Below are 18,349 nucleotides of genomic sequence, written 5' to 3'. Positions count from 1 at the left end.
AGGTCATCAGTAGACATGTACGGTGGCCAGGTTTTGAGAAGACGGAGCAGACAAGTCTCGTCTTTTATTTTGATTGTATATTTTTGGTGTCTTATTACAATGAAAGAACACACATGTATTAAAACTTTATTATAATGCAATGGATGATGTTGTTGCTTGTTTATTATATTACACTGTTGTGATACTGTACATGACGTCCTCCACCCCTGAACGTTTCCGCCGTTCGTGGTTTTGGGGTGTGACAGAATGTAAGAGTTCTAGAAAGTTGATAAAATCATCTATCTCTCTCTCTCTCACTCTCTCTCTTTCTCTCTCTTTCATCTCTCTCTCTCTCTCTCGTTCGCCCATGGACGTAGGTCACCTTGACCAAACCACGTTAAATGTCGTGTTCTTTTGATTTACATTTTTCAGAAGTTTTGTGAGTCCACTGAAGTTTGTTTTTGATATTTGTCTAAAGTGATTAACTTGTTTTGTTGTCACCCAACACTAATTTGTGTAGGATGTATTGATTCTACATGCCCATTTCGATGATGGCAATAACGTTGTTGTGTCGTGAGTCTACATGTCTGTTTGGATTCTGAAAATATTGATGTTTTGTTGTGAGTCTATAGGATTGCTTAGATGATGGAGATATTAATGTGGTGTCGTGAGCCTAGAAGTCCGACGAATGACGCTGAAACCCCAAATGCCCGATATTGATATGCATAGTTGTTACAATGATGTATGTCGTATTTCGAGAAACTCACTAAGTTTTATACTTAGAGTTGTTGATTAAATTTTTTTCAGTTAGTTTAATAGATCATGGAAAGGGTTCAACTTGATTGTAACGCACACGAATAATTGATGATATATGTGTGTTCGACTTCCGCTAATTCTATGACTACCACTATGTTTTGTAAATTATGCTTTTACAATCTTGAACAAATGTGTTTTATATTATTTTGAGAACAAAGCTGACATTATATTATAACTTAAAAATGAAAATCTTAGGTTAAAATTTGGGACGTTGCACTATGATATCTCAAACGTGGACTCAAGGCTTTCCATGTGTGTTCGTCAATGCTCAAAAATATCATCAATTGCGTGCATAAATCTATATAAACATAGCTTAAACGGGTAAAATCGTTAAGAAAAATCTATCTAATGTTGAAAATATAAAAATAATGTAAATTACACAAAAACCAATATAACATGCATGCTAAAATGAATAAATATAAACTAACGTGTGTGTGTATATATATATATATATATATATATATATATATATATATATATATATATATATATGTAATTTTAAATAAAATATATGCTAAATTTATATTAGATGATATGAAACGATTAAGAAAATATATTAAAACGATTAAGAAAATATATTAAAATGATGTATCTAAACAATAAGCCTAATATTTTTGTAACATTATCTTTGTCAAGTGGTAAAAGTCCAAAATGCAATTTGGTACGCAAAAATAGTAATAAATAGATTCATATTTTACATAACATATTTCTTGCATAGCATCGAGGTCATGCATTGAGAACTCTTTGATGGCTATAGAATTCGTATAGGGTATCATACGATCAATATTAAAAATAATAATAATAATAATAATAATAATAATAATAATAATAATAATAAAATAAATAAATAAAAACACATGATGTATGCGTATTTTGAAAACTATCAAAACTCTTTGTACTAACAAAATAAAATATTGAACATAAACCAAAATATGGTAAGATCAACTCTAAGATGTTGAAATAGACCCTACCCGTATATTGTTTTGATATTGGTTTCACTATTGGATCCATGAATTTTCCATAATGTAGGATCCATAATCCATTGCTTGATAATTATATTCATGGGAACCCTAAACACGGATGATTGTTGTTTGAACACCATAATTAAACTTATTTATATGGAATGGATGAAGAATTCGAATGAGGTTTCTTGGGGACGATTACAATCGAAGATTAGGATGGCTACTAATAATCTATTCAACTATAATAGCTTATATGGCGATAATATGTTAGAAAGGGGATACAAGGATAAAAAGATTGAAATGCCCTCGTGTGAGGGACATGTGAGGTCATTTAACAAACTGAAATAGACGAGGACATGGATAAGCACCGTAAGTACAACTAAATGAAACCATGGGGATTGAGGTGCCAAATTTTTGAAACCTAGACCAAATGTGCAAGTTTGTGTATATATACCATATGGACCACTTTAGTAATTTACTAGAAATTTTCATTATACCTAAAAATATAAAATATGTGTATTTTGCGATGTTTAAAAACCCGTTTTTTAATTGAACTGGTATGGTTTTCGGTTCGACCGGCAGGTCAACCGGTTTTTATAATTTTTTTTTCTTATTTTCCTACATATACATACACATATAAATCATGAATTTGATGTTTACAAGTTAAAACATTAAAAATATACATAAAAATAAGTTATAAATCAATCCAAATACATTAAAATAACACATAATAATAAGTTCTATTATTTTACATCAATTCATATACCTCAAAAAGAAAATAAAGTAAAATATCGAAACAAAATATAGTTTTAGATAAATACAAACATCAAAAAACTTTATAATATTTACCATATGTTTTTTTTTATAAAATTAAACAGATTTGAAAAAAATCACAAAAGTTTATTATGCAAATAGTTATTGTCTATGTGTTTTATTTGGTTTAACCGGTTTATTTTGACTGATTCAACCGGGTATTTTCTGAAAACCGACCGGTTTAATCCGCTTCAAAAATCGACATAAAACTGGTAATAGTTGAACCGCTCCCTCCCCCGGTTCCTGATCCAACCGGTTCAAACCGGTTTTTAAAACATTGGTATTTTGTTATGTGATTGTAAATATCTAAATTATGTTGTCAACTTACCATTCTTTATGAGTTAAAACTTTTTCCTACATGAGTTTTTTCAACACGAGATCATGGTGTGTTAGACAATCAATACTTGTAGTAGTAGTAGGAGAAAGATTGATGTCGTGTTTATGTCATGATTCGGTAAGGGTAACTATTTGAAGACATCTTGATTGATGTACAAAATATTTTAATATATTTTAACAAATAGATAATTATTGATAAATTTTATTTATAATATCCATATAAAAATTTATATTAGTTTATTGACCGTTGAACCTTAAAACTCGTCCTATTTGATAATTATACATATATCATTTTCCTTAAGACAGATCCAAATAAGATTTTGAGACAATCAATTTTATACAACATAAAATATGCAATCTAATCATAAAGTCAACATCAAAGATGAGATACATCAAAAGTTGACTTTAAAAAGCAATTATTTCTTATAGAATATTAGTGTCTTTCTTTGGTGTTTATCAACCGTCTTTTCTCCGTTTGAGTATCTTTTTTCAGTTGCAATATGTTTGATATTAAAAATTAAAAAATAATAATAATAATAAAAGGAAATTTGGTATAACGTGTAAATATCGTATATATTCAACTTGAACTCTAAATATTACATTTATCATTTTAATGTTTTAAAATATCAGATTTGTCCAAGCCCGTTTTTTAAATCGTTTTTATTATTTAATAACAATATTTTACAATTTACAATCATTAAAAATGAAAAAAAAAATTGTCAAAAAAACTATTTATATATTTAAAAAATATATAATAACAAAGTTGTGAAAAAAAAGGTCAGAAATGTAAAAAAAAAAAAAGTAAGAAACTAAAATTATAATATTTCAAAAGGTTCTTATGTAAACTTTTACAAACGGTCATTAAGAAAGTTTGTCAAAATAGCAGATATAGTATTTATCCAAATTTCTTTCAACTTAACAGATTAATCTAATGGACATTAACCGTAATGACCATTTATGTCTAAGGTTTACTCTGTAGGAACGATATCAGGAAAAAAAATTTCATAATTACCAATTCAAAAAAAACTGTAAAACTAACGGGCCATTAATTTAATTTACTCATATTATTATTATTTGATTACGTAATTATATTTCTATATTAAGATTTATAAATAAAAATTCCAAATTTTGGTTTCTTAGAGTTAGGCAGTGAGGTAAGATAGTTTCAATCTAGAATTTTCTTATTATATTTATATTACGATTGTCTAGAACTTATTTATGTTAAACTAAGAATGGATATTATTGAAGAAAATAAAATAGAGAAAGAGTCGTTTTCAAATGTACTTGTTTGTACAAGATATCTCTTTAATGTCCGCCACTCGATGTGAAGTAAAATATCAAACCTCTGAAATTTTCTACAACTAATTGAAAATGCGTCATCAAAAATTTACTAGATTGATATGATGATAAAATTCAAGGTCGTTTGTAGGTTATCAAAGATTTTAATATAAACTCCCATCCTAAAATAAGAATTATCATTACTTTGAAAATTTTGTCCGGATTTTTGTTTTTTGTTTTTTTGTTTTTTTGTTTTTTTTTTTTTTTTTTTTTTGGCTCTACGACTATACGAATATACATATGATATAAATAAATATTTAATTAACTGGAAAGTAATAATACTCCATAACAGAAAAAGACAACCTTGTTTTTAATAGATTTCAATTTACTTTGTTAATAGTGAATTTTGATGTTGTAATATCATATTTAACCCATAAGTTTTTTAAAGACAATTCATGTTAATCTTAAAAGCTATTTTTTAAGATTTAAACAACAAATATCAAAATAGCAATTATTTTTTGCATGTCATGAAATGTGAAAATACAGATGGCTACAAAAATCTAAAATTTTTTTTTTCCAAATTTTCATAGATTGCTATTTGCTAAAATATGTTTTTGGCAAGTGCCTAACTATGAAAATATGACTAAAACCTCATTTTTTTTAAAAAAAAAACATTTATTGTCCTGTCAAATGAAGTACAAAATCTAAATATGTACATACTTGGTATGGAATGGTTATATTATAAGATATCTCTTTGTTGAAAAAATCACCACCTTTTTGTAACACCTATGCTTTATAACCAATAATATTAAGAAATATATAATACATTAATGATTTAAATAAGAAGCCATGACATATATTTTGTTAAACTATATGAAAAAATGAATGTAAAATATGTGATGATATGTGATTATGCAGATGAGTAATGTATACCTTTTGTCTTATGAGGTTGGAAAATGAAAATATAATAATTTTTAGTAGAAGTGATCTAAACAAAAGTTTTATTTAACTTGAATATGAATAAGGGGATATAAAGGTCATCAAAATCCGACCAGATATGATGAAGTTATAGTCATCCAAAGTTGAAAGGAAAGTACGTTGAAATGAAGAAAAAAGAGAAACATAGATTGTGTGTGTGTGTGTGTGTTAAAAGTCTAAAATCTCAAACAAGTGAAGTATGTTGCTATTTAAGGTGTTTTGGGTGGAACACGGTCATATCTCGGGTTTGAAGTACAAAAACAGAGTATTAGCAGGACTAAACAAGCTTTAATCTCCATTTCATACATACATATTCTTGAGAGCTATGGAACACGGATTTTGAGAGATTTTTTACTTAAGGTTGTAGATAAATCCAATGGAGTTCCCAGGGAATCAAGCATTCAAATCCATCACTTGGATTAACGGTAATATAATATGATGGGTTATGAGCATAGCAAATAATCCCTATATGTGCATGCAACCCTAGTTTTTAGAATCTATGTTTTCACTATTGGACATGCAAGTATTGAACACAAAATAAGAAACCCTAGGAGGCATCCATAATTTTCGAAATTAACAATCAACTTGGGTTAGGATACATACATTGATTGTAATATTCAAATAATAATGAAATTCTTGAAGATTTTGGATTTGAGAGCAAGTGTCACAAGTGTAACATCTCTAATGGCTCACAAACACATTTAGCAAGAGGATGAGAAGAGAGAGGAGGAAGACACTTCAAAATTTCGGCTCTTCTTAGGGTTAGAATCGCGTGTCCGAAATCAAGAGGGGTTAAGGTCCTTTATATAGTTGTTGGTAGCTTAGAGTCAAAGCTAGGATTTTAAGGAGGAAACTGGAATCCTTAGCTTAAGGCCTAAGCAACCCATGAACCCTCATCTAATAGGCATTGGATGAAAATTCTTGGGCCTGCATAGAAGTTTTCGTCCAACACTCATTAGGGAGGTCCAAGTGCCCAATTTCACAACTATCAGTAAATTGCTAAATAACCCCTGCACTTTTAATTAATTCATTTAATCCTAAAATTAATTTCTGATTAAAAATTAATTAAATAACATGATTTCTAATTAATATATTATTTTCATAATACATTAATAAATCATTTCATATATTAATTTACTATTCCAAATAATAAATTCTTCCTCTTTCTCAATAGTCATCCTATCAAGTTGCTAGTATGAAGGCAACCCAAAAGGACTATGCTACTATCAATTCAATTACATACCGGTTAAAGTTATGGTAAACACCTAATCCAACACTCTCTCCCTTGGATAAGTCTAATAACTATAGTTGCAAGTATAACTTTAAAATTTACTATCAAATTGTAGCTCTGAAAGCCGTTGTCGAACTCTGATCTAGTCAGTAACGAGTCCAAAGATAAGTGATCATATAATCCTCCCTTCTTCAAGATATCATGTGGACAAATGACATGGAACAAAATCATTCTCATTGTCCAATAGTTTTTTTCTCGATTTTTGATTTGTAATAGCAAAGAACTATAGTTGAACATAACACTTAAGTCCTGACCGGGCCCGACACATAATTCAACACCAAACCATCGAAGGACCCAAGATATTGCTTTTCCCGTTAGGGAAAAAGGAACATATAAACTTTGAATTATATTCTTGCAATATTTACTCATTAAATCATGCACAACAATACGTTTTATAACAAAAAGTTACCGATGTGTTTACGCATTATCATTGCACAACCAACTCGTAAACAACAACTCATATATCTCTGTTTAAAGATTATACAATATTATCGACTCAGAATTACTCGTGATAAACTCCATGAAGTAATTCTCTGAGCATGGATTAATCCAATACTTAAATCCCTATTTCAGAAGTACTAATGAATGTTGCAGCAAACCATTTCTATGTCTAAACCTTTAGATAATCTACAACCCAATTCATGACATCCTTAATTCATTACTTACTTCCAAAATATGATTGACTGTGGATATTTGAATAATCTAATTATTCGGGAAGTAAAACATGAAAAAGTGAAACACAATGATAAACAATTGACAAAATATAGTATGCGATACTCATAAATAAATCTCCATTATTTAATCATCAAATGTGAATTACATTTCTTAGTTACAAGTTTCTAAATATCTATCTAATCACTAAAACTAATATCATCCTTCAGACCAATGCTCCTCGCATGTTGAATGTGCTTAACCCTAATAAGACCCTTCGTGAGGGGATCAGAAGGATTCTCTTCAGTTGATATCCTCTTTACGATGAGGTGTCCTTCTTCTACTCTATGTCTAATAAAGTGGTATTTATGGTCGATGTGCCTAGATCTGCCATGATCTATTGGTTCCTTTGTTAAGGCAACCATTCCTTCATTATCGTAGAAAATATCCATTGGCTCCTTTATGGCTAGCACAACTGCAAGGTTTCTGATGAAGTTCTTCAGCCATATAGCCTCCTTCGATGCTTCACTTGCAGCTATGTATTTTGATTTATAGGTAGAATCAGCCACGGTTTCTTGTTTGGAACTTTTCCAAGTCATTGCTCCTCCATTAACAGTAAACACCGAGCCAGACTGAGAACGAAAGTTGCCTCTGTCTGTCTGAAAGCTGGTACCACTATACCTATTTACTCTTAAGTCGTCATTGCCACCAAGCCTAAGGACCCAGTCTTTAGTTCTTCGCAGATACTTAAGAATGTTCTTGACGGCTATCCAATGAGCCTTACCAGGATTTCCCTGATATCGACTAACCATGCTCAAAGAAAAAGCCACGTCAGGGCGATTACATGCCATAACATACACGATCGATCCAACAGAGGAAGCATATAGAACTCGACTCATTTATGATATCTCCTTATCAGTACTCAGACTCAGAGTCTTACTCAGTTTAGTATTGCTCTAGATAGGCAACTCTCATTTCTTGGAATTTTCCATACTAAAACGATTTAAAACCTTATACAAATACATGGTTTAACTAAGTCCAATTAGTCTTCTACTCCTATTTCTCAAAATTCTTATTCCCATAATATATGTAGCCTCTCCTAAATCCTTTATAGCAAAACACTTTCCAAGCCAAGATTTAACCTCTTGCAAAGTTGGAATGCCGGTTCCTATGAGTAGTATGTCATCAACATACAATACTAGAAAAGTGACTATGCTCCCACTAACTTTAACATATACACAAGATTCATCTTCACTTCAAGAGAAGCCAAACTCTTTAACTTTCTTGTCAAAAAAAGGATTCCATCTGTGAGAAGCTTGTTTCATCTATAAATTGATTTCTCAAGCTTACACACTCTATTGTGGTACTTAGCATCGATAAAACACTCTGACTGACTCATTTAAACATCCTCAACCAATTGCCCATTAAGGAAATAGGTTTTGACATCCATCTACCAAATTTCATAATCATGAAACGCAACTATGGCTAGCATAACCATAATAGATTTAATCTTAGCCACTGGTGAGAAGGTCTCATCATAGTCAACCCCTGGGGTTTGAGTAAAGCCCTTCGCAACCAGTCGAGCCTTGAAAGTGTCTACCTTTCCATGCATTTCATTCTTCTTCTTGAAGATCCATTTTCACCCAACTGTCTTACGACCTGGTACATTGTCAACCAAATTCCAAGCTTGGTTGTCATACATGGACTAGATCTCGCTATCCATTGCCTCTTTCCACTTGGTAGACTCAGGGCCCGCATTGCTTCCTTGTAGTTAGCAGGTTCATCCAAATTTACCAGTGTGTTATCACTGATAAACATATCACCTACTGCAGTTATATGGACACCATACAACACAGGCAGAACTTTAACTCTACTAGAATGCCTAAGTGGCAGTGACTCGTCAACTAGTTCAATAGGAATTTCTTCATCAGGTTGACTACTAGTGTTAGAGGTTCCTTCATCGCTTGACCCTTGAATTTCTTCAAGATCAGTTGTACTCCCACTGTCCTCTTTTCATATAAGCTCTCTCTCTCTCGAGAAAGACTCCCCTTCGTGCTACAAAGACCACGTTTTCACTAGGTCTGTAGAACAAGTATCCAAAGGACTTTTGTGGGTATCCGATGAAAATACATCTCTCAAGATGCGTTTCAAGCTTTTTGTGAGTCTCTTGTATAACGAAAGCTTCACAACCCCAAACCTTGATATGTGCCAATGAGGGAACCTTCCTGTCCACATCTCGTGAGGTGTTTTGGCAACCTTCTTTGTTGGGACAAGATTAAGAATGTGGGCGGCAGTCTCTAAGGCATACCCCCAGAATAAGATTGGAAGTGAAGCTTGACTCATCATGAAACGAACCATGTTCAGCAAGGTTTGATTATGCCTCTCAGCCACACCATTAATTTGTGGTGTCCTAGAAGGTGTCAATTGTGAAACAATTCCACATTACTTGAGGTGATTGTGGAACTCGATACTAAGATACCTCTATCAGATCTGAGCATCATGATCTTACTGCCCAATTGATTCTTGACTTCTTGTTTGAACTCTTTGAGCTTTTCAAAGGTTTCTGACTTATGCTTGATTAAGTAGGTATATCTATATCTGCTATAATCATCAATGAAAGTCACATAGAATCGATTTGTGATGAGTTAAAAACTCTTTAGATCGATTATATCTTTAACAGGTAAATAAACAAGAACAATAAATATACAAACAATCAATGAATCTATCCGTATGTCGAATGATTAAAATATAGTCACACCGCATAAGAGCTCGATTAATAACTTCCTCTGTAGAGGTGCGGTAGGGTTTACAGACCAATAAATGTGATAATTAAGAAAAGTGTCCATGATAAGGATGCATGCACGCACCTTATATACTAAACCCTAGAAAGACAAACACGGTTGGACAGGTCCAAACCGTGAGTACAAAACAGACTAAATAACATATGCCCAATAACGCAACACAATATCTTCAACAATCTCCCCCTTTGCGTTAAGTGAAACCATGGCCATGTTAATTCAATATTTGCTTCTGCACTTCATAGACTTTGGGAATGAAACTTAGCAGCAGCTTGCGAACATGAATGTACCAAGTGATCACATCAGTGAAGCACTTCACATCATCTTTGTTGTTGCCCTTATACTTTGCAACAAGTTCCAAAATGAACTCCAGACAAGAAGTAGTAAACAGGTGCTTGTCTTCAAGATGAAAGTATAGCTTGCGACGATCTGCACTTGGACGATCTCTTGTCATGTAAACTACAAACCATCCTTCCTTGTAAATCTTTCCGGCCTTGAGCTTTAGGAAGTCTTTCGGAGCTTCTTTTGGAATAACACTTGGTTTTTGTCTTAGAACCGCAACAATTTCCACATCCGTCAACCCAACTTCCTGAATGTAAGAATTGATCATAATCTGAAGATGGGAAAACACCGGTTCATAATTCTCCTTCTCTCGCAGCAAAATGTTGAAAATCACCATCCAGTCATTGGGGTTCAAGCTTGACAAATCTGCGAGAGTAAATTCGTAGGCTTGACGTGCAGATCCTCTCGCAAATTTAAACTTCGCATTAGGGAAGCTTTCATTTTCGATCGGTCCAATAACCTTCACAGCTACAATTTTGCTCACACTCCAGGTCTCGAACTGGGGCTTCATATGTTTCAAGTAGAAGTTAAACAACATTTGATCACCAGTGCTATCCGAGAAAGGAACACTGGCAACCTTTATGAAGGCACGAAACCTGAACGCCTTCGGAGTGAGGGGAAGGTCAAACTACGAATCCTGTGAGTTCTTAACATCAAAGGAAGCAATAGGATCCAACCAATATTGACTTGGCATATCCACAGCTTGGTTCTGCATGCGCTTCAGGGTCCACTTTGGAAATAACATCATTTTACTTTTAAGAGTGACCTGAGGTTCCTTTTCAACTATTTCTTTCTCTTCAGCCTCTCTGACGATGTGAGCATGTTCGTCAATCTCTGCCTCGTGAGCCTTCCGCCTTTTAAGATCAGCTTCATTAGGCTCTTCGTTGCTGAATAACGAATCCTTTTCTTTTGGATCTTACTTGATGACAGGAGGTTTAACTGAAACTTTGGGTTTGACATCCTCCGTATGAACTTTTAAACTCCCTTCTCCCCCTTATTTCGGAAACGACATCGGCGTCGAAACACCCTCCAAACGGTGCAACATTATGAACATCAGTCTCATCTTTTCAAGCAAATGCTTTCAGATGGTGATAGAAATCATAGGATCACGGGTCTCAATGATATCAGATAACAGTCCGTTGATATCAGAAACGCAATTGCGCATGACTACTTTTTCTACTAGCAAATCATTGACCTTCGTTTGAGTGTAGTGAAGTTTGGTTTCCAACACTTTACACTTTTCCTCTTTGAGTGCGAAAGCATCCATGATCTTGCTCTCCATTGCCAGGTCTGCTTTAAGCTTTGAGAGTTTCACATCAACAACATTTTGAAATGCTTCATGATCAGATTTGAACTCAGTGTGAAGTTTACCAAAGCTCACCTTTTCTTCTTTGAACATGGAACCAACATTTTGAATAGCTTTGTTTGTTGTGGAGGTTTTGTTGTTGTAGGTAACTTAGTATTCGTCCATGAATACCCTTGTATCAGAAGTTAGTTTATCGACTTTTTCAGTCGTATCCTTGCAAACAGCAGCTGAGTCAGAAACTGTCTAAGAGAAAGAAGAGGAATTGACAGTATGCTCCGTCGTGACTCGCTCAAGAATTGCTTCAACAACAGCTTTCAAATAAGCGTCAGAATTAGAAGTGTTGGATGCGAGAAGCAACTGCTCAAGCTTCTCATGGATAGACTTGAACTCTGCTTTTGAAGTAGAGACATCATCGTCATTATCAACCCTTATTTGAAAAGGACTGAAAGAGAAAGCTTCTAAATCTTCATCATCATCATCTCCGAAAAGCATCTCTGGATCATCAGTACGAATGGGAGAGATGGGTGGGGTAACATGGGTTGAAAAACCTAAAGTGTTAGCCCCTGTATCATATACTTTGACTAAAGACTCAGGTGTTGTAGAGGTTTTGGGTGGAAGTGTGGAATTTGTGAAGATAGGGATGGACACATGAATCGTTGTGGGTGTTTTGGATGATACAAGTGGGAGAGGAGCAATGGTGATTGGTACAGATGTAGTTGTTTTTGGTGAGGGAGGAGGAAAAGGAACAAAATTATTAATTGGTAGATTTACCTCACACTCAGTGCGAACTTGTTCCTGTCCCTCAGTGCGAATGGGTTCTTGCTCTTCAGTGTGAATAGGGGGATCCTCCTCAATGCGAATCTCCGACTCCATCTCAGAATCTGAGTTTTCGTCGTCACTCTGAGAAGGACTTGGAGTGGGAGACTTTCGCCTTCTTGCGGTTTGCTTCCTTCGCTTGGGTGCTGATGCAGCGCAAAAAAAAACACAAAGATAACCAAGAATGAACCTGATGATTCTAAAAGAATAGCCAGGACAATCTCTTCAAAACCATGTTGATTCTACGAATACCGTGAGATTGGCTTCAAAATCTGGGTTAACACACGCAGAATTTGGGAAAAAATCAAAAGTTCATAAAATTGATGATCGACCATCCAAATTACATCAAAAGCAGTTAAATAAGAAGTAGAATTAAAATGAAACCCTAAAAGTCCATGGGCAAAATACAAACCCAAAAACAAAACCCAAAAATTAAGGAAAAATAACAAAAATGTTCATAACTCCATTTAGAAAGCGATTTCTGGACTCAAAAATGGGTAAGTCCCCTTCGGGTACTTATCTAGACGTGCTCCTTGCTCCAAGCTTCGATTTGACTGGTCGTAGGCCCAAAACGGAGATTCATAGCCAAAGTTATCGCCATTTTCGTGAAGCCCCTTTAGTCACACGATCGTGGGCCTCTAGGAACGCAAGGGCCCGATCCTCCATACTAGGGCCCGCATCAGGTGCAGCAGTAGAAGTTGTAGTAGCCTTTCGCTTCTGAGATGGAGGTTTCGTAGCTGCAGACGATCCTTCTTTCACAGAACCATTCTTGGAAAATTTCTTAGACCCTTTGCCCTTTTCTTGGGTTTGTCAGCCTTAGCCAGAATGGCTTGAAATTCATCAGTGAGAGGATGAGGTCCTGAAGGGGTGAGAGTACGATGTCCTTCGAGAATCTTACTTGATGGAGGAACATCACAAAACATTGCCTCCAGAATTAAACCAATAAAATCAAACTTGGACATGTACAAAATCTTAAGTTGTCATCACTGTAATCTTAAGCTGCTTAATAGCCCTGTTGACAACCACTGTACAAAATCTCACACATGAGATCTCACTATGACGAGTTACGGAGTGAGTGCTCTGGATGAATTGAGCCCAAAGAATAGAACCATAGTCGATGTTTTCACCAGTGCAGAGTGTGTACATCAGCCCCATAAAGAGTTTGCTTGCACAGTCACTGCATGTGACCCTTTCAGAAAAGGATTTGAACAAATTGGTGAAAAGAGCATTCTAAATTGGTGGAAGATTAGGTTCTTGAACTTGGATACAACTGTAAGTGGCTCCTTGTATCCCATTTGATAGAACATTTCCAAGATGGTTGCATTGGAGATGGTTTCTAGATTGATCTGATTCTCAGATTGTGGAATCCCAGCAGATTACAGAAACGGGTCTTGTAGATTGAAGTGGTGTAATTGTGGATGTCGAAATAAACCCTTTGCTTGTACTTGACATAGTTGGCAGTGGTATAAGCTTTGGAGAGAATCGAGAGAGGGACATTCTCGACTGGAGTCATGGAAATGGTAAGAGGTGAGTACTTTAGACACTCGATCAAGGGTAAGAGAAAAGCATCATACTTAATCGGGTTCAAGTCGATGATTAGATTTTGATGTTGCTTCACTGTAAGAAGAGTGGAATGAACGGTTTGATCTTGCACAGACTGATTTTCAGAGGAAGCCACCATTAATGAAGCTAGGAAGAAGATGAACAGTAAAAAGTCTTTGAATCACCAAAAATCTTTGAGAGAGGTAAGGAAATAATGAACCGTTAAAATCCTTTTATACGATTTGATTTGGTGAGAGAAATCCGGAGAGATAATATCGAGAACTGAACCGTCACCTGAAAAAGCATGATTTGATAGCGATGAAAAGTCAGAGGCATGCGTCACGCGGCATAAGAATAACGGGCGGTTCAACTTTTCACACGCCTGTTTGAATTCTAATCCTTTTAGAATTGCCGCGTCAGCCTATCTTCTTTCGCAGTAAGGAAATTACGTTGAGCGTATATGACTGGGAACCTGAAAGTTAAATAGAACGACGAACAAGACTTTTGAAAATCACAAGGATCTTCGTGCAAGAGTGTCAAAGAAAAAGAAATAAAACAAGGTTTATCTGTGGGATGTTGTGATGCCATATAGATGACATAAAACTATTGATCCCAGGCAAAGATCTCTTCCTTCGTAGTCAAGAGAGACTAAGAAGTGTCCGTTCGGTCTCCTGTTGAATACGATCAGTTGTTTGATGAGAAACAACGAAAGGCATCTTTTATATAAGGCTGGTAAAGGTGGCTTATCCATTGACCAAACTAAGAACTTGTCACACCCCCAAACCAACGATGGTGGAAACGTTCGGGGGTGGAGGACTTCATGTATAGTATCACAACAATGAGTATAATAGTGCTCAAAGTAAATACACCCATCATTAATATAATTGAAAAAAGTTACACCAAAGTATATATTTACATGTTTCAAATCAATTACATTATGATGACAAAATGAACTATTTGACGATTTAACGTCCCATCCTCAAAATGCGGTTGGTTTTCCTGTTTCACTAATTTCCTAAGAATACAAGTAGTTTTGAAAAAGTGTCAACGATTAAGTTGGTGAGTTCATAAGAGTTTTGTTTGAGAAAGAAACCGTTTTCTTTGTAAAAGCGACAAAGTACGTTTCCAGAAAACCCAATATTTTCTTTGTTAAGTGTGAAATGAATGCTTCTATGTTATGCGATAATGAACCCTAGAAAGACCAGTAGATTCCTTTTATAATCACCCAGTGTATATAACTTATATAAAATTTAAATTAAATAAACCGTCAAATATAATGAGTCTGCCCTAGGTCCACAACCAAACACGGAACAGAGAGAAAGGTGGGCCCACCAATTCTAATTCGATTATAAATAGATTCTTATATAACTCAAACATATACACTTCACAATTATAGCCGATGCCTAACAATTCTAGATGAATGTAGTTTTAACAGAAATATGTTTCCAAAGAAAATCCAATATTTTCCTTATAAGAGTTAGGTAGTCATAAATCCCATGACCGAAAGTAAACAAGTATTTTCCATACTTAAAGATATAAAAGTGATTTTAAATTGACATAAAACCCCTTTTTGATATAAAAGTGTACAAGTATTTTCCCATAGTTAAAGTAATTCCTATGAGTTAAATCGACATAACTCGCTAATTTTAAAAGTAGAACCCGTAAATCTTATGATTTGTTAATACCACATGTGAGTTATTATAACCATGCTAAGACTCAGACGGCCTCGTAATACGACGTTCTTCAGGCGTCGCACATTAAATGACACTTGTCACCTCAAACGCGCCGGTCTAGCTGTTGCAAGCAGCTCAGGTGCGGGTTTGTCAGACCCAATATAGATCTATACACAACTATCACGCCCTCCCAACAAGAGACTCTGGTTACAATTTACAGGACTTTTGACTTTGTTACCATGAAGGTAACACGAAGGGAATGTCTCACAAATTTATTCATTAACAGATTTACATAAACTAAACTGAAAACCTTTGGTAAATAAGTTTGAAAAGTAAATGATACATAAACTATAACTATTAAAGTTTATCCAAAATGTTTGTAATGTAAAAGAACTCTTTTATGAAAATACATTAGTGTTATGAATCCATAAACTATGCTTATTATAGCTTAATATATGTGTTCTAAATGAATGAAGAATCTTATCATGAATGACTAAATTTCAGTTTATGATGATAAACTAACAAGAAAACACATTCAATATTTAGAACTTATTGTTATACACTTTGCTCAACATAATAAAAAGTGTTATGAAAGTTATTAGCTGTTTACTAGTTTTTAACCTTTCTGCACTGTTTTAGAAAGATCATAGAAAACTCATACGAAGTCGAAAACTGAATCCCTAAATTTTGAGAGTTCATAAAATGTGTGTATTTTATTCATAATTTTATTATGATTTATGGAAGTCTTTAACTTGTATTAAAATATTCATATTCACAGACTGGTCCAGATTTGTTCTTAAAATGATAGGCTGTTTTGTAAAAATCACCATAAATCGTAGAAAAATCGTATGGAGATGTGCAAGTAGTCATTTTAAAGGTATAAACCTGAAATATTTGAATCTAATACGGTTTTGAAAAATAATATGTTTAAGTTGACCAAAACAGTCTGTGAATGGAGTTAAACTTTCTTGATGAAAGCTGTTGGAAAAGTTTAGTTGTGTTCTTGGTGTTTTAACTTGTATTCCCCCCCTCCCCCCCCCCCCCTTAAAACTTAAGAAAACATGAAAAGATAGGGGTATGAACTCACCTTATATGATTTCAGTGGGTGAATGTTGAAGAAGAGAAGTGTTCAACTCAAGAACACTTGGAGGATTGCTTGAAGATTCGAGAATCTAACACTAATGTGATGGAATTTGTGTGAGGAATCAATGATTTGAGTAAAAGGAAGTGTAATAACCATATGAAGGGTGATGATACTTACCAAATGTAGAAGGAAAGCTTGAAAAATGCCTTGGAAATCTCAAAATTATGAGAGATTTTGAGAGAAAATATGTGTTTGATCTTTGGTGGAAATGAGTGAGAGTGAGGAGAGAGGGTGAGTTTTCAGCCTTTGACTAAGAGTGTGGTTGGTCAAATGGTGGGGAAAGTACTCTTGAATGACCAGGTATGGTGGGGTGGGGTGTGGTTTAGTCATGGAGTGGGTATGGGGGTGGTTGCTTGTGTCTAACACTATGGCAAAGTCAACACTCCACCACAAGATCTTGCTTTATAGATTTTATTCTTAATTAAGGATTTCCTTAAAAATATGTTGAATTTATGAATATATGGGACCTTATATGTCAAAATATGAGTTTGGGTGAAAATCCCTGTTGGGGTGAAAAGTTATTCATTCATGACTTTGTAAATGTTTGACTTTTGTAAAACCCACTTGCATGTGGTGCTTTAGCCTTTAGACCCATTTGTTAGTTAGAGTGAGAGTAGTGGGTTCATACCACTTGTAGAGGTGTGCTTGAGAGATGTAAAAGTGAGTGTGTAAGTGTGTGTTAATTATGTAGTCTAGATCTAGATCTTTTTTGTAACACCATATACATTCAATATATCTCTTAAACACCCAAATCACCATGTTCAATTGTGCAAGCTTTAATTCCGCATGCCAAACCATGTTCTTTGTCACTACAATTGGTATCAGAGCTTGGTTTTCACGATCAACGTGACTTTTGAAGAACGATTCTCGGTTTGGCAACATTTGTCGCAATTTGAGCAATTTTGGTGAGTCTCTCTCTATGATCTCTCGTAATATTTGATTCGTGCGTTACGTTCTTGATTTTTGATCATTTTGATTCATTCGATCTAGTTCGTTTCAAATCTCATTGTTTATCCAATAATTTTTCATTGATCAAAGCCCGATCCAATCATATTTGTTTGTTTGAATCGAGATTTATGCCCAATATTCTTTTATGATCTACAATTTTCGAATCTTGTACTGTTTATAAACATTTTAATTGCTACCAAAAGAAACTCGTTACTGTTTCATGTCCGATCATTGAGCCCAAGAAATTTTCAAATAATTTAATATCCGATATACTTCCAGTTTGAGCCCAATTTCTATTCATTGTTCGCATATTCAAAGTTTAAGCCTAATCCATAATCTAAAGAGTTGTAATCGGATCAAATCAAATCCATTCTCATGTATATGGATCTGATACGCACAAGCTTTAGGTGGTTGTACATTCTCGTCGAACATCTATAATTTTTCCTCAGTTGATCATTTACGAATCGATTGTTTTGTGTGATCTGAATGTATATCATCGTTTTTAACAATCATTTGTTGTTGATTGTTAATCTGAATTTAGAAATCGATTTCAGTCGATTTGTTGTATGATGATATCGGTTTTTGACTCAAAAATCGGTAAATGATTCATTGATTTTGATAAAATTGATCAAGAAATTTGAAATTGTTGGGAAGAACAGATGAAGAACAGTTGTTT

The sequence above is a fragment of the Lactuca serriola genome, chromosome 7 (genome assembly GCF_051521515.1).
Source record: "Lactuca serriola cultivar US96UC23 chromosome 7, Lser_US96UC23_V15, whole genome shotgun sequence".
Classification (NCBI taxonomy): domain Eukaryota; kingdom Viridiplantae; phylum Streptophyta; class Magnoliopsida; order Asterales; family Asteraceae; genus Lactuca; species Lactuca serriola.
This window is presented reverse-complemented; position numbering follows the sequence as displayed.